Raw genomic sequence first — 23257 nt, 5'->3', positions numbered from 1 at the left:
GGAGCCTGAGGTTTCATCAAGGAAGAAAAGAACTTTCAAAGACCAGCAGCTCCCTTTACATATTCGAAGCAAAGGCTGGGGTTTTACTATAAGCCATGGTGAGTAAAGAGAACGCAGTCTGGGATGCAAAGGACGTTTCCACCCGCCTGGGAAGTGAAGAGATATGGAGCTGTAAAAGAAAGTAGAGAAGGAGAGGAGCAAGGGGACAAACACCAGAGGGGCCTGCTAGAAACCACCAAAGCAGTGAGGAGTGTTCCTCAGCTGGAACAAACTGGAAAGATGTGGATCCCCTTTGGAGAAGACCTGCATTTGCCTTGGTGCTGGAGCAATCTGGCCTCCGGATGGGAGGACAGCCTCAGGGGAAGGAGGTCTCTAAATTCATGGGCCTGATGTACCACTTCTGTTTCTTCATAGCCTGCATGGGGCGTGTAGAACATCCAAGATTTGAAGGAGCAGAGAGGCCTAATGGACCACCAGAGGCCTGTGTTGGGAAGGAAGAGGTTACAAAATCAGGAGGCTTTGCAACTGGAAACAAATAGCTAGTACTATGGATTTAACAACAGGTACAACCAATGAAGTCCCTAAGAGACCAGAAGGGACCCACTGCACTTGAGTAGACATATGAGCACGGGGGTTTAGGAACTGTTCCAGACGAGCCACTCCATAGCAGAAAAGAGTGAGCACCCAGAAGAATGAGCGTGGATCCAAAGCTCTATTCTCCTCAACCCCACTGCTCCCAGACACCGTGTGTTTTGTAAGAGGAGGAAAAATGAAGTTAAAATATGCGAGACTCAGCATTTATCCAGAGGCAGATTCTTTCAACTGACACAATGAATTGTGTGTCTGCACTTCCTCCCGCCCCCCCACCCCCAACCAGCAGGATGGGAAGCTCCTGGGGGTAGTTTAGCTCAGTTCTAGAGAACATTTTTGCACATCTGAGTTGCTGGGTATGCATTCCAACTCTGCTGTATGTGTTTTGGCACTATGAGATAGAAGTCAGTTCAGAGTCAAGAAGAGGACAAAGGGAGAAGTGTTCAGTTCCAGGAGGGTGTGGGTGGTGGGATAGGTGGGTCAGGCAAGGCTGCACTGGGGGAATGCTTGAGCTGTGCCTTGACAAATGAGCAAGTTTTCCACACATCCAATGCCCCGCAAATAGCTTCTAGAATACCACTATTAAAGATCTGTTCTTTTGGTCTGGCATGTCTTCTAAACCAGTGTTTTTCAAACTGTCATGTGCATATGAATCACCTGTGGATGTCGTTAAGGTACAGAGTCTGATGCCGTCAGTCTCTAGTTGGGCCTGAGATTCTGCATTTCTAACATGCTCCCAGAGGATGCTGGTGGTGTTGGTCTATGGACCACACGCACTTTGTTCTTTGTGTTTTGTTTTTTTTTAATATGGAATACTTCACAAATTTGCATGTCATCTTTACACAGGGGCCATGCTAATCTTCTCTGTATCATTCCAATTTTTAGTATACGTGCTGCTAAAATGAGCACTGGACCATGCTTTGAGTAGCAAGGTTCTAGAAGACCTTAATAAATGTAACTAGTAATAGCTAACATTTACCTTGTCCTTTTTATATGGCAGGATCGTACAAAGCCCTTCCTATATTATCACTGCATCTGATCCTCATGACAACCTTAGGAGGGAACTAGGAATTTCTCGTAATTTGAAAATTACTGAAATCTCAAATTCAGAGAATTCTCAGTCATTTGCCCGAGGCCACTGCAGTGATGAAATTGGAATTGTATGCAGGCTGCCTCATCCTGGATCCTAACTTGTATCTCTTAGACTCCATTCCCTCCCAGAAGGAGTGGCACCTTAAGGGGACAGTTTTAGTTTTTCTTTTTTTTAAGAAGCTGGACTGGGGTCCCTGGGTCGCTCAGTTGGTTAGGCGTCTGACTCTTGATTTTGGCTCAGGTCGTGATCTCAGGGTCGTGAGATTGAGCCCCATGTCAGGCTGGTAGCTCAGCGAGGAGTCTGTTAAAGTTTCTCTCTCCTTCTCCCTCTGCTCCTCCCTGCCCTCACTCTCATGCTCTCTCTAAAATAAATAAATAAGTCTTAAAAAAAAATAAAGAAGCTGGACCTTTTCATAGCAGCCAGTATGTATAACAGATAGAAGTATAATTTATCTGTTTAGCAAAACTGGGGAACCCAGAGTCCACCTGCTCAGCCCTCCCTACTCATCTTCCACAGCAGCCCCAAAGCACCATCTCAGAACTCTGGGACTCTAGGAAACTCAGTTGACAACCCGGTGCTTAGACATGTTATAAATTAATCTTTCTGGTGAGATTAGTAGATCGTTGATTGAGAACAAACTCAGCAACTGGGTGGAAGCTAAATCAGGGGTGCTGGAAACAGAGGGGGTACCAAAAGGAAAGATGGGGGGTTACAAACACAGCCACTCTTGACATTCCTGTTTGCTCAGAGTTAGTTCCATCATGGTACTATCTACCCTGAGGCCTCTCTGGTTTTTACCTGGTTTCTCTCCCTTTCTCGTCACCATTGGCTTGTGCCCTGGCTCTCAAGAGCAGAAATGGCCTTCTACTTTGCTCCTCTCATCCTCTCCATTAGATGTTCCCTCAATGCCCTGACAACCAGGGCTCATACCTTCCTGGAGCAGGCTTTTAAAGTCTCTAGTCCCATGGTTTTAAAATGTTGCTCTGTGTAACCTGGAGCTCCTCCAGACCCTTCTATCACTGTATTGGGTGGGTGGGGTAAGCATACGAAGGAAGAGTAGAAGAGGTTAGCAGGGGCAAATAACTTTTCCATCACAGATGCAGACAGCCTGAGAGCCGAAGAGGTTGAGTTCCAATGCTGATTTTTGTTCCTGACCCAGGCCATCCTTGTATGGGCATTCTGAGTCCTCATCTGCTATGGCCTAAGTAATGCTTTGACTCTTAGATTCTGGTACAGGCTGTGAAATGCTTCCTGCTACTTGACTGGTTCTGGTCATCTCTCCTTCTGGAGTCAGGGGAACCTTTCTGCCATGAGTTACAACAAATTCTGGAAAAAGATACTAGATAGCTATTTAAAACACATTTCAGCCCTGGGATTGCCTCTGATCATGTTAGAGCTCTCTTCCATTCAGTTACCTGTTTATGTGTCAAATCCTGGTATTAAAATAGGCAGTTAGTTAGGTTCTAACAGAATACCTGGAGGTCAGCAAAGAGGAAGTCATGACCAGGATCAAGAAAGTCAGAGGCCTCTTTTGGCAACACTCCACAAGAAGTCAGAGCACACCAAGATGGCGGGTGCCATGATGGGAAACCCTTGACCAAATAAAGAAGAAAAGATGGGAAAGCCTGCTTCCAAGAAATCCCCGCCCCAAGTAATGAATATTCCACCTCCTCATTAACAACTGTCAGTAAAAGATAGAAACCCAACCCCAGGGCATGCAGCTCAATCTCTCTCTCTCTCCTGCTCTCACATCTCAAGAGTATACTTTCATTTTAATAAATTTCCCCCCTCGTGTTGCTCATCCACTGTGTTGTGTCTGTCCTTGAATTCTTTCTCCTGACGAGACCAAGAACCTTCAGCAACATCTTTAGGACAGGCTGGTTCGAGGCCCCAGGGCTTGGGGTCTCCCCAGTCCACCCAGAAACACTGAGAGAAGCCTTCCCTGACCATCCCATCTAAAGAAGTATCCCATATCCTGCTCTGTTTTCTTCATGGCCCTTATCATTGCCTGGCTTTATATTATTCATTTATTGCCTCTCTCTCCACTAGAATGTAAGCTCCAGCTCACTATTATTACCCGCAGAACCTAGGGCATTGCCTGGGACATAATGGATGCTCAATAAATATTTGTTCAATGAATGGATGGATGGAGGGATGAGTCTAATTCACAATGAACCACAGACTTATTCATTGTATCTGTAGAGCTTCTCTTTTCATAGGAAGGTGTAGAAGTTTGCACATTCCTGGAACGTGGTAGTAACTCAATAATGAACTAAATGAGAGATGGCTATGGGAAAGGAGGTGTGGCTTAAACCAGTGATTCCTGTTACATGTTGAGGGCATTGAGTGCGGTCGATCCGCAAGCACATACACCAGGGTGAAGCACTTTTAACGTTATAAATATTGGGTTCAAGTTTTAAAATTATTTACAAATTTTAGAAAATTACAAAGAGGGACGCGTGGATGGCTCAGTCAGTTAAGCATCTGCCTTTGGCTCAGGTCATGATCCCAGGGTCCTGGGATCAAGCCCCGCATGGGGCTCCCTGCTCAGTGGGGAGCCTGCTTCTCCCTCTGCCGGCCTCTCCCCCTGCTTGTGCTCTCTCTGACAAATAAATAAATAAAATCTTTTTTTTTTTTTAAAGAAAATTACAAAGAGGAAATATGAAAAAGAAAGATTGTTTAACGATACAAAATACAAAAAGGACATGAACTTTTTGTTTTTGTGTAGGAGAAGCTGAAGGCAGGTTGCCCCAAGATGGGCCACTCTGGCATGAACACTAGTTTGAGTTAAAAGCAATCAAAACCCAGCATATGCAGGAAAAGCTCTCTTCCTGGTCCTCAACTGCTTAGATTCATATTAGAAAGGAAAGCCTATGCTAGGAAGAGAGCTATTAACAGACTCCCCTTGACCTAAGAATTTATCTGCATAATAGAGCAACCTTTGTTTTTCAAAACATCTCCTTTCACTCTCCTCCCCTTTCCTTAGCTCACAGAAAGCTTCCTGTTGCCTCACTGTCTTTGGACTTTCCTGTCAGTGTGGATTCCCTGTAAGTACACCATTAAATTTGATTTTCTCCTGTTAATCTGTCTCCTATCAATTTGATTCTTAGTCCAGCTAGAAGGACCTTGAAGGGCAGAGGAAGGTCTTCCTGACCCTCGAAAGATCGGCATAGACTTATAATGGTTGCAGGCAATACTGGACTGAGAGTCCCTTAGGGCACCTCTCTCTTGAAAATTCTGCGATTCTAAGCCTGTGCACATCCCGTGGCACGTGATTCGGCTGTACGACATCTCTTTTTCTAAGGAGTGCCTCTCACGAAAGAAACTGCTGCTCAAATTGTTTTCCCCGTCATAAGAAAAAAAAAAAAAAAAAAAAAAAGCCATGGAAATTACCAAACCACAACTGAGCCGCGGTCAAAGCAGTCTTGAATGAGCTTTAACAAGAAGAGGGTGCCATGAAACAAAGCAAATTTTCCCTTTCCTTCCCTCCCCCATGCTGATCACATTCCATTTTTCAAGACAATGGCAGCTTTCTAGCGGGCGTTTCATTTATGCAAATCCACAGCAGCTCATAGGTGGAACCCGCAGAGCAAGGGGCCGCAGAAGGCAGACCTTGATGTTCTAATTGAGATTCTGTCCCCAGATGGCTGTGGAGAATGTAAAGTGCCTCATATGCAGTCGGGGCTGCATCCATTAGTGTCCAAACTCGTTGGCAGGTGAGGCCGATCAGACACTGGCAGGCTTCGACATTTGAAAATGACGGTTTAAAATTACACAAATAATACCTGCTCATTGGGAAAAAAATGAATAGAATATAAATAACCAGGAGGGCATAACAATGATCAACAACCCAGGGAAAGCTGATGCGCATATATTGATATTCCAGACCTTTCTTCAAGCATGCATATACACAGATTTTACAAAACAAGGGATTATAATGTACTATTTTATGGCCTGAAGTTTTTTTCACGCAGCAATGCCCTGTAAAGATTATTCCTTGTTGAGACATGCAGGTCGACATTATTTATGGCTTCCAGGTTTTCATTATGTAAACAGTTGTAGTGAACATACTTGTAATTGAATATGTAATTGTTTATGTAAGATAATTATCTAAAAGTGGGATTTCAGAGTAGGTACATTTTAAGATTTATGATATTATCTCTTCCCTGACAACATCCGGTATTATCGTGTAATAGTTTTTATTGTTACTACAACTATTATTATACAGCAGCAAACACTTACTTAGATCTTACTATATTCCAGAAACTGTTCTAAGCATTTTATACATACTCACCCATTTTAATCCTCCGTACAAGTCTATGTGATAGGTATTATGATGCCCATTTTACAGATGGGGAAGCTGAGGTAGAGCAAAATTTAGTAACTAGATTAAAGCTAGCAAGTGGCAAGGTCCAGAATGAACCCAGAAAGATGGTAGCCTATAATCTTAACCACCATGTATACTTTGTCAATTTGATAAAGCAAAAATCAATGTTAAGATTTGAAGTTCTAGCCCACAGCCGTAGTTATAAAGTATTTCCCAGTATTTTCTAAATCTGTCCTCACCGTTTCATTCATCAAAGCAAGTACATTATCCAAGGAGTCTGTCCTTTATTTCTTACCTGAAAAATACAAAATATCAAATGTAACTGTTAATTTTTTAAATGTTTTTTTTTTTTGGAAAGGAAGGGGCAAAGGGAGTGGGAGAGAGAGGGAATCCCAAGCAGACTCCATGAGACGGCATGGAGCCTGATGCAGGGCTCAGTCTCAGGACCCTGAGACCATGACCTGAGCCGAAATCCAAAGTCGGATGCTTAACTGACTGAGCCACCCAGGTGCCCCTGTAACTGTTAATTTTTTAAAACAGTAGTATAATTGGAAAGCATTTTGAAAATGAGCCATTCCTTCTGCTTTAGCACCAGTGATAGCTGATGACAATCCAGGGGAAGTCCATTGCTATTTGGATAATGTTCTACTTATCTACCAAAAAAGTCCACCCCCCATGTCACTGAGTTCCTCCTAAACCTCTCAGCTGATTTTGCATTACTTTTTAATTGCGAATATTTGCAAGCAGGTGTCACTGAGAATTCAGTAGTGTTGAGGTGATCCTGTCTCCTGTAGCTTTTATCCCTAAGTGTGCAGACTACTTATAAGTACTGTTTTCCTTTCCACTTTTACCACTGAAGTTGCTTGAGCTCCAGCTCTGTTCCAAAGAGCAGAAGGACCAAGCATGCTTGACCTGGATTTGCATCTTTGTTTCACAAATACAAGCCATGTGACCTTGAGTAAGTACTTAACCTCTCTGTGGCTTAGTCACTTCATCTATGGGATGGAAGGTGATGAAATAATACCTAATTCATTGGCATTTTGTGGGATGAAGTCAGAAAATGGGTATAAAACACTTAGAATGTGAGCTATTATCTATTACTAAAGAGGCCTGTTGTCTCTTTGTCAAGAGTACACATTTTGGGGTCAAACTTCCTAGATTCAAGTCTTGGCTCTGATACTTTTTAATTGTGTGAACTTGGGCCTCAATTTATTCATCTGAAATAAGAGTTCTCATGTCATAGAGTTCCTATGAAGAGTCGGGAAGTTCATTTATGTAAAGTGCTTGGAAGAGTACCTGACACAAGTAAGTGTTGGCTACTAATGTTGTTGTTATTACTATTATTATTAAAGTGCTATAAAGGTTACTTTAAATGGGCTTATAAAATGTTGAGGGGAATGTGGAGGAACTCGAACCCTCATACATGGTGGATGGGAATGTAAAATGGTGGAGCCCCTGGAAAAGCAGTCTGATAGTTCATTAATATTTTCAGCATTAAACTAACATAACATCAAGCAATTCCAGTCCTAAGTATATACTCAAAACTGAAAATTGAAATTGACTCTCCCAACAAAAACTGGTACACGAATGTTCACAACAACATTATTCACAATAGCTGGAAATAACCCCAATGTCTATGAGCTGATGAATGGATAAATAAAATGCGGTAACTCAGACAGTGGAATTTTCTTTGGTGATAAAACAGAATGACGTACTGATATATGCTACAGTGTGGATAAATGTTGAAAACATTATGCTAAGTAAAACTAGCCAGTCACAAAGCATCATATATTACATGATTCCATTCATGTAAAATGTCCACCGTAGGCAAATACACAGAGACAGACAATAGATGAGTAGTTTCCTGGGGCTGGAGCAGAGGGGGGTGGGGAACAACAACAATGGAGAGTGACTGATAATGTTTATGTGGTTTCTTTCAGAGGTGATGAAAATGTTCTGAAACTGGATTGTGGTGACAGTAGTGCAACCTTGGAAATATACTAAAAACCATTGGGTTATATATTTAAAATGGGTGAATTTTATGGTATGTATATTATACCTCAGTAGAGTTTTTCTTAGAGGCATGAACACCTGAGAAGGGTTAAGTTCCTCCCATAACGCTTTGATGTTAGTTTTGGTCAAATGTAATGGGTATTTTGGGAGTCCTAACAAGAGGATGACCAGATCAAAGGGTTAGTTCTTCTCCTGACCAATGTTAACCAGATCTTACTTTTGCTCTCCACATCTTTACAATCAAGTCATCTGTTTGAATCTTACTGTAGCCATGCTTATTGTCCTGTGGTCTACCATATTTAGGATAATTTAATACTGTAAAAAAACCTGATAGGGAGCAAGGATCTTGTCTATATTATTCCCCATTGTATCCACAGTGCCTACCTGAGCACGTAGTAGGTGCTCAGTAACTATATTATGAGAAATAAATTGATGGATGGATAGACAGGTAGCATAAGCTGTGGAAGAACTTGGAAACCAGAAGGACTTGGATTCAAATCTCACCTCTACTACTTACTAGATAAGCAATATTGAGCAAGTCATCTCCATTCTATCAAACTCATTTTCTTGTAAAAGGGAGAAATAACATCCCCTTGATATGCAATAAGTTTTAACTGAGATAATACATGCTATGTGATAACTCAGTAAATGTTAGCTTCCTTCCCTTTTCTTCCACCAATTGGAAAACCTCTGGGGCACTGTGAGTTCTCTACTGATAAATAGCTTTGTGTTAAGTCCTGTTGTAGCAATAAACATGAGCATTGACACTTTCCTAAGCACAGACTTAATGTCATGTGATATCTGTCCTCAATCATGGAAACTGGCAGTGAAATATGAGTCCATAAAATGCCAGAATTGGGAGGACTTTTAGTGGGAGATCATCTAGTCCAAGCCCTACACTTGATAGAGAATCCTCAAATACCACAATATTAGTGGCCCATCTGGAGACTCTGGCTTAATAAAAGAGTGGGCAAAGAAATAGCTGGCAAGGTGGATGGCAGACATCTGGGGGACCGTAAGTGAGAAATTCCAGGAGTGATTCATTGTCCTCACCCCTGAAAAAGTCTCCTATGATATCTGACAGCTTAATCACCATGTGTGTATTTATACGGGTGAGGCAAAGGTCACTGTACAAAAGAGACCCACTAGAGGAACAGGTGTTGATCTTCAATCTTCTAAATATATTAGTCAAAGCAGAATGTCCACAGCAGGAAAAAACAGTCAGCATATCTATACAGAATCCTGTTTACACTACAATTTTAAGAACCAAATTTTAGTTTCTTTGTCAAACTTTAGGCCTTATTTTTGTAAGAAGGAACTGTCTGGATTTGGCACCCTGGTGTCCGGTGAAAGGTGATTTATAACTAAAATAGGCAAATGTCTTCATTTATTAAGGTCCTGAATAAAAAACCAAAGTGTTAGCTAATGAAGGAAATAATTGGCTCATTTGAAAGGTAAACAAAGGATAATTAATTTGCTGACTTATTTTCCATACTTGATAACTTCAAATGTGACAGATATGTTTATTTATATTATATGGAGAAAGTGCATCTCACAAATTGTGTCTCTATTTATACAATGTACAGAAGCATCCAGGATAATATTGGAAGCCCAAGAGGAAAAACAACACTGGGAGGCAGTAGAGCCTAGTGGTTAAGAGCACAGGCTTGTTTTTCAGTCAAGATCAAAGCCTAGGCTGTTGTAGGAACTAATCCAATATCTCACCAATACACACAGACACAGACACACACACATGCACCACAAACTCATACATTCCAGATATGTAAAAATGCCAGATATTAAAGTATAAATGCATACTTGATCTTGAAAGGAAGAAAGGAAATCTCTACCTGGAGATCTTTGTACCAGAAACAAAGAAAACACCCAAAGTGGTAGGGAGGATTTGAAGACTTGTGTCTCAAAGGGATAAGTGAACCAGATACAGTTCTTAGGATCTGGAATTTTAATGCTCAAAAGAAGATAGAAGTCAGGGTTGCAAGTTCCGGGTATAGCAGAGTTAGTTGTGATATAACTGGGGAAGATGAAAAGCAGAGAAGTGGAAAAAGTATCTTCTTTGAAAAAAACCTAATCACCGGCCTGAGGATAGCAATTATGTGGTCCCCACCCCAAGTCATAGATAGAAACAAAGTCAACCTGAAAAACTCAAAGCCCTTAGACAATGTGACATGAAAGAGAAAGAAAAAAGCAAAGGAAAAGCATGGTAACCAGAAAACACAAAAGTAGTGTATCAATAGTCATAATAAATATAAATGGATTAGAAACAACTATTTGAGGACAGAGACACTCAGATTAGATATTAAAAATTCAGCTATATGTTGTCTATATGAAACAGACCTAAAACATCATGAATCAGAGAAGTTAAAATAAAAACGGGGGGATGGAAAAAGACAGAATATGCAAAGTGGAATTTAAGGTGAAAAGCATTAATGAAGACAAAGAGATGCATCACTTAATGATTAACAAATAGTCATCCATTAAAAGAAAACAATTTCAGTACATCTAAAAATAGGTCCAAAATGTATGAAGTGGAAGTTGACAGAATTCAAATGAGAAATAACCAAATCCATAATCATAGAGATTTTAACACATCTCATTCAGGAACTGACAAAGTAGACAAAAGTTACAAGGGATAAACACATAAGATTTGAATAAGACAATAAAATTGAGCTATTAAGTAGATATGTAAAAAACGCTGGCCAATCTGATAAGGCCACATACTGTACGATTTCAACCATGACATCCTTGAAAAGACAAAATTCTGGAGACAGTAAAAAGATCAGTGGTTGCCAGGGGATTGAAGAAAAGGAGGAATGAATAGGTGGAGCACAAGGGATTTTTATAGCAGGGAACATTTTCTGTACAATACTATAATGGTAAACACATGTCATTATACATTGTCAAAACCCATAGAAATTGTGACACCAAGAGTGACCTCTAATATAAACTACGGACTTTGGGTGCTAATGTGTCAAAGTCGGTTCAGTGAATGTAACAAATTTAACACTCTGGTGCAGGTTGTTGGTGTTGGGGGAAGCTGTGTGTGTCAGCAGGAGGGAGTATATGGGAATTCGCTGTACATTCTACTTAAATTGCTGTGAACCTAAAACTTCTATAGAACATAAAAGTTATATTTAAAAAAAATCCTGCATCTACCAAATGAAAAACAAATACTTTTTAAGCACATAGGGGAAACTTGCAAAAACTGAACACATTCTAGGCCACAAAAATCTCAAAAAACAAAATATGAATATCATACTTCATTCTTCAACCATAATGCAATAAAATGAGAAATCAATAACCAAAAGAAGGCCCTCAAAAAGGCATAGGCTTCAAAGCTATAAATATGCACTTCTGAATTTTCATATGTTAGCAAATAAACATTCTTGAAAATTACCAAATATTTATAACTGATTGATAAAAGAAATACCATGTATCAAAAGCTATGGCATACAGCTTATTAGCAATTGACTAGAACTGCTTTATACCAGCTCCTAAACCTTGGTTTTAAATATTCAGGAATTTTGCCAGCTAGTTGTTACATAGCTTGAAATCAGCCATGGTGGGAGCATTTATACTATGAAAATCAGCAAATGCTACAAATCAAGGCTCCTTTTTTCCTTTATCTTTTTTTTTTCAGAGTCTGGCTAAAGTGGTAATTAGAAAGAAATATAAAGATATAAAGGCATTTATTACAAAAACAAGAAACCCTGAAAATTAATAAGTAAAATGTTCACCTCCAGAAGGTAGAAGAATAAGACAATAAAGCAGCCCTGTGCTGGTAAATGTTTAACAATCAGATTTTTTAGAGTGGTTTCACCATGAATGTTGGTTGATATTTTCATTTATGCTAATGAGTAAGACAAAAGTGAAACAACAGAAACTGTTGTAGGAACTTCGCTTACTTGTCAGTAATATGAGTAACTTTGCTGACTCAGAGAATAGTTTTCAAATACTGGAAGAATAGTTCCTCCATATTTTGTGCAATTCAAAAATGCAATAGCTACAGACACAGCAGGTTTTTTTTTTTAATTTTATTATGTTATGTTAGTCACCATACAATACATCATTAGTTTTGATGTGATGATCCATGATCCATTGTTTTCATATAACACCCAGTGCTCCATGCAATACGTGCCCTAACCCATCCCCCCACCCCCGTCCCCTCTAAAACCCTGTTTGTTTCTCAGAGTCCATAGTCTCTCATGGTTCATCTCTCCCTCCGATTTCCCTCCCTTCATTTTTCCCTTCCTTCTCCTAATGTCCTCCATGCTATTCCTTATGTTCCACAAATAAGTGAAACCATATGATAATTGACTTTCTCTGCTTGACTTCTTTCTTTTTTTTTTTTTTTTTTTTTGAGAGAGAGAGAATGAGAGACAGAGAGCATGAGAGGGAGGAGGGTCAGAGGGAGAAGCAGACTCCCTGCTGAGCAGGGAGCCCGATGCGGGACTCGATCCCGGGACTCCAGGATCATGACCTGAGCTGAAGGCAGACGCTTAACCAACTGAGCCACCCAGGCGCCCCTTGACTTATTTCATTTAGCATAATCTCCTCCAGTCCCATCCATGTTGATGTAAAAGTTGGGTATTCATCCTTTCTGATGGCTGAGTAATATTCCATTGTATATATGGACCACATCTTCTTTTTTTTTTTAATTTTATTATGTTATGTTAGTCACCATACAATACATCATTAGTTTTTGATGTAGTGATCCATGATCCATTGTTTTCGTATAACACCCAGTGCTCCATGCATTACGTGCCCTCCTTAATACCCATCACTGGGCTACATCTTCTTTATCCATTCGTCTGTTGAAGGGCATCTCAGCTCTTTCCACAGTTTGGCTATTGCGGACATTGCTGCTATGAACATTGGGGTGCATATGGCCCTTCTTTTCACTACATCTGTGTCTTTGGGGTAAATACCCAGGAGTGCAATTGCTGGGTCATAGGGTAGCTCTATTTTTAATTTTTTGAGGCACCTCCACACTGTTTTCCAAAGCGGCTGTACCAACTTACATTCCCACCAACTGTGTAAGAAGGTTCCCCTTTCTCCCCATCCTCGCCAACATTTGTTGTTTCTTTCCCCGTCCATTTTTGCCATTCTAACTGGTGTAAGGTGGCATCTCAGTGTGGTTTTGATTTGGATTTCCCTGATGGCTAATGATGATGAACATTTTTTCATGTGTCTGTTAGCCACTTGTATGTCTACTTTGGAGAAGTGTCTGTTCATGTCTTCTGCCCATTTTTTGACTGGATTATTTGTTTTTTGGGTGTTGAGTTTGAGAAGTTCTTTATAGATCTTGGATACCAGCCCTTTATCTGTAGTGTCATTTGCAAATATCTTCTCCCATTCTGTGGGTTGCCTCTTTGTTTTGTTGACTGTTTCCTTTGCTGTGCAGAAGCTTTTTATCTTGATGAAGTCCCAAAAGTTCAGACACAGCACAGTTTTAAATTCAACCTGCATTATTAAAATTTTCTTCAACACTTTCTTCAGTCTAGACAATCACCAACACAATAAGTCAAACCCTGATTTACAGCATATACAAATTTCGGTGGTTTAAATTGTGGTCAATTTCAAGCTGGGAATATAACATCACTGGGAAAAGATGCATAGTAGTAGCACGCCATTATACAGCATCTCCTTCATTCACATACAATAGAAGTAAATAGCCTCAAGAGCATACATAATAGTAAAATGTAGTAAACTAATTAAGAAGTAACAAGTTTTGAGTGTTTATTAACTTTATTTTAAGGTAATTTATTTAATTGTAATTTTATATAATTTAATTTTTAATAATGGCTGTTTTTAACAACCAGGTGGCAAATTTCATGGAAATGTAACAATTAGTTCTCATTAGCTGACATGAGCTGCTCCAGCACATGACTGGTAAACTCAAAGAATGTAGAAGGAAAGAAATAATGAAGGTGAAAGCAGAAATTAATAAAATATCAAATAGACAACTATCGAGATGATTAACAAAACAAAAAGCTGGTTCTTGGCAAAGGTTAATGTGACAGTCAAATATTTGGTAAGACCAATAAAGAAAAAAGAAAAGGTCCAAATAGACAATATTAGGAATGTAAAATTGGACAAGTGTATACATATAGAGAGTTTTTAATCATTAAAGAATACTATGTATATTAATGGTTTATGCCAATGATTAGAAGGAATGGATAAGGGTGCCTGGGTGGCTCAGTTGGTTAAGCGACTGCCTTCAGCTCAGGTCATGATCCTGGAGTCCAGGGATCAAGTCCTGCATCAGGCTCCCTGCTCGGCGGGGAGCCTGCTTCTCCCTCTGACCCTCCCTTCTCTCATGCTCTCTCTCTCTCTCATTCTCTCTCTCAAATAAATAAATAAAATCTTAAAAAAAAGAAAAAAAGAAAAAAATATATATAGTCTTAAAAAAAAAAGAAGGAATGGATAATTGTCTACAAAAATATAATTTAACACAATTGACTCAAGAAGAAATAAAAAATATAAACAAAAAATATAAATACATCAACAACCATGAAAGAAATTGAAGTTGCAATTGAAAATATATCTCGGAAAAAAAAGATCTGTCCAGACAGTTTTTGTAGGTGGGTTTTACTAAACCCTTAAGGAGCTGGTAATTCCATCTTTTACAAATTCTTCTATGGAATAGGAAAAGAGGGGAAGGTATGCATCTCATTTTATTAGTTGGTATAACTTTGATACTAAAACTGAACAAAAACGAGTAAGAAAATGTTGATCTGTCTCACAAAGAGAAATGAAAAACAAAATCCTAAATTAAGAAAAAATCTGCAAATCAAATCCATCAGTAGGAACACACAACAATCATCGTGACCAAGTTTATCCAGGAATACAAGGATAACTCGACATTAGGAAATCTGTCAAGTCTCTGCATCAGCAAATTCACTGAGCATTTACTTTTGTAGTTGCCATGTTGATCAGCTATCTTTACTAGAGCAGATTAATGTGGCCTCAGGTATAAGCTATGTGGCCAATGATTTAGAAAATGTGTTTTTTTCTATTTCATTCAGAAAAGGGTATCAGAAACAGATTACATTCATGTAGATTGGACAAAACATATATTTATATTATATATATGTACATATATCCACAGGTTTATGTGAACTCTTCTGCTCTCTGTCCTTAGACAATTTGAAGCGTATGCACCTTTCAGGACATCACACAGAAATATGGCATCGTTGACATCATGCTGATTAGGCAGGATAAACAAAGAGGTGACTAATATACTCAAGGACTTGTCAAGGCATGTACTACATGCCATGAAAGACAAATCCTAGAAAGATTCAGAGACTTGCCAATTTTTAGGGGGTCAGTGATAAAGAACATGCTGGGATATCCATTCCATAGCAAAAGAAATATGTAGCACCTTGCATTCTTTATCACAGAAAAGGAAGCACAACACTTGATAGGTTTTTGGGGGCTCTAGAGCCAGCACATTCCACAGTGGCCCATACAGTCGGTGACATAAAAGGCTGACAGCTTTGAGTGGAGCTAGGAGAAAAATAAGGCTCTGCAGCAGGTCAAGGCTGAAAGACCCTATGTTACTGGAGATGCCAATGGTGGGAAAAGTTGATGGCAAATTCCAATGGCAAAGCCACAGTGCAGGGCTCTGAGGTTCTGGAGGAAGACCGTGCCACCTGCATTAATTAAACATTTTGAGAAACATCTCTTAGTATTATGCTGGCTCCTGGTAGAGATGGAATGCTTAACTATGGGACATCAAGTGACAATGTATCCAGAACTGCTCATGAGCTGCGTTCTGTCATATTCACTGAGTCATAAAGTCAGTAAGTTCCAGCAGTTGTCCATCATAAGATAGAAATTGTATTCTGGAATGGAGACAAAACAGGACTAGGGGACACAATTAAGCTGCATTAGCAGGCGGAGCAGACCCCTATGTCACCAACCAGGGTTGCGGTATTACTCCCCCTTCAGCTTGCTCCCATGACAGGCTGGGTATAGATACCTTAATAATAAATAGATCACAATATGTACAACATCTCTACGCAAAATCTTATAAAACTTTTTTGAAGGACATAAATTATCTAAATAAATCAGAAGATACATGACAGTTCTCTCAAGACTCATCCACAAATATAAATCAATGCCAAACAAAATTCCAACGGTACTTTTTGCTATCATTTGACAAATTTATTCTAAAATTTGTATGGAAAGATAAATGTCCAAAAATAGCCAAGAAAACCCTAGACTACCAAAGAACTTGCCAATAAAATAGCATGAATTTTTATAAAACCAAAGCAATTAAAACAATGTAGTTTGGCACAGGAATAGTCAAATAGATCAATAGAACAGAAAAGAAAGCCTAGTAATAGATTCATGTGTATACCAGAATTTCCTGTATGATACAGATGACTTTCCAGACCTGAGAAAGGACAAACTGTAAATGGGATTCAGATAATTGGTTTTACATATGGAAAAAATCAACTAGACTCCTTTCACCATACAGGGAAATAAATTCTAGATATATTTAAAATCCACATATGAAAGACAAAATTTTAATGTTAACTAATTGGTACTAAAACAAAAACTTAAAAAAAAAGAAAAACAAAATTTTAATTTATTAAAATAAAATATGAATAGATGAAAAGATGAATATTGTTATGACCTCAGGATTGCTTAAAACACAGAAAACTCCACAGATTAAGGAAATATTGATAGATTTGACCAATCAAATTTAAAAACTTCTATATAGTAATAAATAGCACATACTAAATAAAATGTCAAGCAACAAACAGGAAAAGGTATTTGCAACATATGTAATAAAGAATTAGTATCCATAATATATAAAGAACTTCTGATCAGCCAGAAAAATACAAGTATCGCAATAGAAAAAAAGGATGAACAAAGGTTATGAATAGGTAGTTCATTTGAGAGGAAATCTGACTGGCAAGAAGAAGGAGGAGAGGAAGAGAAATTCAAATTTATTTGTTATCAGGTAAAATAAATTAAAAAAAAGCATAAATGGGATGCCATTTAACACCCATCAGATTGATAAAGCTTTAAAAGTCTGGTAATACAAAGAGGATGAGAATGTAAGGCAGTGCAGCCACTTTGAAGTACAATTTGGCATTGTCTAGTAAAATTTTAAAATATGCATGCCTTACAAATCAGCAATTCCACTTCTGCAAACATAACCTAGAGAAACTCTGGTACATATGCACCAGAAAAAAATGTAAAAGGATGTCTACTTCAGCACCATTTTTAATAGTGAAAAATAAGGGAAAAAACCTTATCATATATCAATATAGGAATCCAAGTATGAATTGTGGTATATTCATACAATAAAATGAATGAGTTAGATCTGTGTATATCGACATGTACAGATCTCAAAAACATAGTGTAGAAACTAACAATAATACTATTATATCAATTACTTTTTTTTTAATTTTAAGGTAAAATTTACATAACATAAAACAATCTTTTTCTTTTCTTTTCTTTTTTTATTATGTTATGTTAGTCACCATACAGTACTTCATTAGTTCCCGTTGTAGTGCAATCATTTTTTTTTAAAGATTTTATGTATTTAATTGAGAGAGAGAGAGAAAGCATGAGCAGGGGAAGTGGCAGAGAGAGAGGGAGAGGCAGGCTCCCCACTGAACAGGGAGCCCAACACAGGGTTCGATCCCAGGACCCTGAGATCACGACCTGAGCCGAAGGCAGATGTTTAACCAATTGAGCCACCCAGGTGCCCCCAAATCAATCATTTTTAAGTGTACAAATGACATTTAGTATATTCTCAAAGTTGTGCAATTATAACCTCATTCTAGCTCCAAAATATTTTTATAACCCCAAAGGGAAGCCCATACTCATTAAGCAGTCACTCCTCCTCCCACCAGACCCCTGACAACCACTTATTGACTTTCTGACTCTATGTATTTGCCTATTCTGGACATTTCATATACATGGAATCATATAATATATGACCTTTTGTGTCTGGCTTCTTTCACTTCACATAATGTTTTCAAGGTTCATCCATGGTATAGCATGTATTAATTTGATTCCTTTTTATGGATGAATAATATTGCATTGTATAGATATACCACTTTTGCTTATCCATTCATTAGTTGATGGTTATTTAGGTTGTTTCCACATTTGGGCTACTTCAAATAGTGCTCTTATGAACATTCATGTACAACTGTTTGAACACCTGTTATCAATTCTTTTCGATATATACCTAGGAATGGAATTGCTGGATCATGTGGTAATTCTATGTTGGACTTTGTAAGGAACCAAACTTATTTCCACAGTGGCTGCACCACTTTGCATTCCCACTAGCAATGTACAAGGGTTCCAATTTTCTCCAAAGTCTTGTTAACACTTACTATTCCCCCTTCCTTTTTTCTTATTATAGACTTCCTAGTAGGTGTGAAGAGATAGCACATAGTGGTTTCAATTTGTATTTTCCCAATGACTAATGATATTAACTTTTCATGTGATTTTTGGCCATTTTTCTATCTTCTTTGGAGAAACGTCTCTTCAAGTCCTTTACCCAGTTTTTAAGTGAGTTGTTTGGATTTTTTTGTTGTTCAATTATATTTCTTCATATATTCTAGATATTAAACCCTCATCAGATATATGACTTACAAATATTTTGTAACATTCTGTAGATTGTCTTTTCACTTTCTTTTTTTTTTTTACTATGTTCAGTTAGCCACTGTATAGTATACCGTTAGTTTTTGATGTAGTGTTCAGTGATTCATTAGTTGAGCATAACACCCAGTGCTCATCACCACACGTGCCCTCCTTAATACCCATCACCTGGTTACCCCATCCCCCCACCCCCTCCCTTCTGAAACCCTCAGTTTGTTTCCTGGGGTCCAGAGTCTCTCATGGTTTGTCTCCCTCTCTGATTTCTCCCCCTTCAGATTTCCCTCCCTTCCCCTGTGGTCCTCCGCGCTATTCTTTATGTTCCACATATGAGCGAAACCATACGATAACTGTCTTTCTCTACTTGACTGACTTCATTAGCATAATCTCCCCCAGTTCCATCCATGTCGATGCAAATAGTGGGTATTCATCCTTTCTGACGGCCGAATAATATTTCATTTTATATATGTACCACATCTTCTTTATCCATTCATCTGTTGAAGGGCATCTCAGCTCCTTCCACAGTTTGGCTATTGTGGACATTGCTGCTATGAACATTGGGGTGCATGTGCCCCTTCTTTTCACTACATCTGTATCTTTGGGGTAAATACCTAGTAGTGCAATTGCTGGGTCATAGGGTAGCTCTATTTTTAACATCTTGAGGAACCTCCATACTGTTTTCTAGAGTGGCTGTACCAGCTTCCATTCCCACCCACAGTGTAAGAGGGTTCCCCTTTCTCCACATCCTCACCAACATTTGTTGCCTCCTGTTTTGTTAATTTTTGCCATTCTAACTGGTGTAAGGTGGTATCTCATTGTGGTTTTGATTTGTATTTCCCTGATGGCTAGTGATGTTGAGCATTTTTTCATGTGTCTTTTAGTCATTTGTATGTCTTCTTTGGAGAAGTGTCTGTTCATGTCTTCTGCCCATTTTTTGACTGGGTTATTTGTTTTTTGAGTGTTGAGTTTGAGAAGTTCTTTATAGATCTTGGATATCAGCTCTTTTCACTTTCTAGGTAATGTCCTTTGATGTACAAAAGTTTTTAATTTCATGAAGTAAAATGTATCTACCTTTTCTTCATATCTGCTCCTTGTGCTTTGGAAGTCATATCTAAGAATCCATTGCCAAATCTAAGGTCATAAAAATTTATCTGTTTTCTTCTAAGAGTTTTAAAGTTTTAGCTCTTATACTTAGGCTGCTATTTTGAGTTACTTTTGTATATATTTTGAAGTAAGGATCCAACTTCATTATTTCGCATGCAGATACCCAATTGTCACAGCATCATTTGTTGAAAAAGCAATTACTGATATGAAATATAACAGTTATAGCAGTATACTATAGTAAAAGTTATGTAAATGTGGTCTCTCTCTCAAAATTTCTTATTGTACTTTATTCACCCTTCTTGTGATGATATGAGATGGTAACATGCCTATGTGATGAGAGAAGTGAATGGCATAGGCATTGTGACACAGCATTAGGCTACTATTGACCTTCTGATGACACATCAAAAAGGGGATCATCTCCTGGTTCCTTAGTAACCTAGACCATGGGTAACTAAAAGCATAGAAAGCAAAACCAAAGGTAAGGGGTGGGGACTACCATATTTGAGTGTAATCTGCCTTAGTGTGGATCTCTTTGAGTTTATCCTGCCTGGAGTTCATTGAGCTCTTATATATGTGTCTTCGTGTATTTGATTAAATCTGGGAAGTTTTTGGCCATTATTTCTTCAAATATTCTTTCTGCTGTATTCTCTCTATCCTCTCCTTCTAGGGCTTCTATTACACAGATGTTGGTATACTTTATAGCATCCCATAGGTCTCTTAGGCTCTGGTCATTGTTCTTCATTCTTTTCCTCAGACTGGATAATTTTAATTGGCCTATCTTCAAGTTGGCTGATTCCTTCTTCTGTCACCTCAAATTTGCTTTTGAACTCCTGCAATAAATTTTTTGTGTCTTTTATTGTGACTTTCAGCTCTGAAATGTTGATTTGGTTGTTTAAAATAATTTTTATCTCTTTATCTTTAGTCTCTATTTGGTGAGACACTGTTATCCTGGTTTTCTTTAGTTCTTTATCTATTATTTCCTCTAGCTTTTTGAGCATACTTAAAACAGTTGACTTGAGGTCTTTGTCTATTAAGTCCTTTTGCCTGGGCCTCCTCTCAGACAGTTTCTATTAATTCCTTTATTTTTCCTGTGAATGAGCATATTTTCTTTTTCTTTGCATGGTTCATAATTTTTTTTTGTTGAAACCTGGAAAATGTTTATGCTGGTAACAATATGAATCAACAAGAACACTCATTCATTGCTGAAAGGAATGCAAAATGATGCAGCCATTTTGGAAAACAGTTTGTCAGTTTCTTACAAAGCTAAACCTACTCTTACAATACAATCCAACAATCACTCTTCTTGGTATGTATCCAAATGAGTTGAAAGCTTATATCCACACAAAAACCTACACATAGATGCTTATAGCAGCTTTATTTATAATTTCCAAAATATGGAAGCAACCAAGATGCCCTTCAGTAGGTGTGTGGATAACTGAACTATGGTACACCCAGACAATAGAACATTATTTAGCACGAAAAAGAAATGAGCGACCAACCCATGAAAAGAAATGGATGAACCTCAAATGCACATTATTAAGTGAAAGAAGCCAATCTGAAAAGGCTACATACTGTGTGATTCTAAATATGACATTCCAGAAAAGGCAAAACTATGGGCACAGGAAAGGATCCGTGGTTGCCAGTGGTTGAAGACAGTGAGGGATGAACTGGTGGAGCACAGAATATTCTTAGGGCAGTAAAACTATTCTGTACAATACTGTAATGGTGGGTTCATAACATTATACATTTGTCCAAACCCACAAAATGTAAAACAAAGCTGGAATATAGAGTATGGACTTTGAGTGATAATGATATGTCGATGTAGAGTTATTGGTCATAAAAAATATACCACTCTGGTGGAAAATGTTAATAGTTAGAGAGGCTGTGTATACATGGCAGAAGGGGGTGTATGGGAACTCTCTGTTCCCAACACTCAATTTTGGTGTGAACCTAAAACTGCTCTAAAAAATAAAGTCTATTTTTAAAAAACTTTAAAAATACAGAGAAAAGAATAAACAGCTTTGGAGACAGATAGGCCTAGAATTCCAGCTGAGTTAAATACTAGCTGTGTAGGGGCGCCTGGGTGGCTCAGGCGTTAAGCGTCTGCCTTCGGCTCAGGTCATGATCCCAGGGTCCTGGGATCGAGCCCCACATTGGGCTCCCTGCTCAGCGGGAAGCCTGCTTCTCCCTCTCCCACTCCCCCTGCTTGTGTTCCCTCTCTCGCTGTGTCTCTCTCTGTCAAATAAATAAATAAAATCTTTAAAAAAAAAAAATACTAGCTGTGTAACCTTGGACAATTTGCTTAAGTTCCTCGAGCCTCCGTTTTCGTATTTTGTAAATGAAGATACTTCATAGGTTTTCTGCAATAATTAAATAAGATAGCATCTGCACAGTACCTAGCACAAAGTACATTAGCAGTTATTGTTATTATCAGAGACTTATGGAGCTAAATGTTTCTTCAAATGGTTCAAAGACCTAGAACTACAATCTTTCCTGGTAACTTAATCCAGTATCTAGTTTCTCATCCAATTCAATGCTTTCTCTTTACAATGATGAAGCCTAATTACTCTAGCTTGGACCATTATAGAACTGAAGAACGAGTTTACCATCCTTGTAGTAACACCTCAAGAGCAGTGGGCTAGGTTCCTTTAGTAATTCATTTTTTAGTAATTTATTTTGCGTCTCCTGAAAGAGGATAATTCCTACCCTACCCCCCCACCTCCCAAGATTGCTGTAAAGACTGCATACAGTGATGTGCCTGATTATTGTTTGATAGCTTAAAGGGCTTTATAAATGTAAGGGATTCATAGTTACTTGAAGAAATGTATTAAATTATCTCTTCGCTGTCTGCATTCGAGCCTAATTAGTCTCTAACCCTGTCCATATTCTTCTGAAAATGTGGAGATCAGTAAAATATTATTTAATAAATTCCTTTATTTCACAAACATGAATTGAGGGCTGACTTCGTGTAAGGCACACTACTAGGTGCTAGGGGAACAAAGATTAATAAAGCATGGTCTCTGCCACCAAGAAACTTAAAGTCTAATAGTAAAACATGAAAAATAAATGTGTTATAATGTGGTAGGTGTTTGGGGATGGATATAGATATGCCAAAGGAACACAGATGAATAGAAAATTTATTCTAAGGGATGTTATGAAAGACTCCACAGAGAAACAGCATTAGTGCTGGACTTGGAACGAGATGGAGAAAAGAAGAATATTTTAGGCAGAGGGAACCCTATAAGTAAATTCATGGAGGCATAAAATCACATGGCATGTATGGTGAAGATAATACTTAGGCTTGGTGGGAGCTAAGGCAAATGAAGTAGACTAGGAAGGGGGAAGTAGTGAATTACATTTGGAAAATATCGACTTTAAGATGCCTATGGAACTTCTCTTTGAATGTTATAAACCAATAGGAACATAAATATAGAGAGATTTGAGAGTCATCAGTATCCAGGTATTAGCTAGATATGATGGGAGAG

General features: G+C 38.4%; 1 long non-coding RNA gene and 1 other non-coding gene across 2 annotated transcripts in view; both read right to left on the bottom strand.

Annotated features, from left to right (window-relative positions):
• Positions 1-1392: 1392 nt before the first annotated feature.
• LOC123851412 (U6 spliceosomal RNA) lies at positions 1393-1500 on the bottom strand. The gene has a single exon (XR_006792579.1). It is a non-coding gene; the product is annotated as a U6 spliceosomal RNA (small nuclear RNA).
• A 4697-nt stretch (positions 1501-6197) lies between these two features.
• Positions 6198-23257, bottom strand: part of LOC135361956 (uncharacterized) — a 32733-nt gene continuing 15673 nt past the window's right edge. The window contains exon 4 of the long non-coding RNA XR_010406226.1: positions 6198-6306. This is a non-coding gene — a long non-coding RNA (uncharacterized LOC135361956). The remainder of the gene's footprint in view (positions 6307-23257) is intronic.

This window comes from Mirounga angustirostris, unplaced genomic scaffold (genome assembly GCF_029215605.1).
Source record: "Mirounga angustirostris isolate CCGP_5_RB_7025 unplaced genomic scaffold, mMirAng1.0.hap1 SCAF_11, whole genome shotgun sequence".
Taxonomy (NCBI): Eukaryota; Metazoa; Chordata; class Mammalia; order Carnivora; family Phocidae; genus Mirounga; species Mirounga angustirostris.
This window is presented reverse-complemented; position numbering and strand designations above follow the sequence as displayed.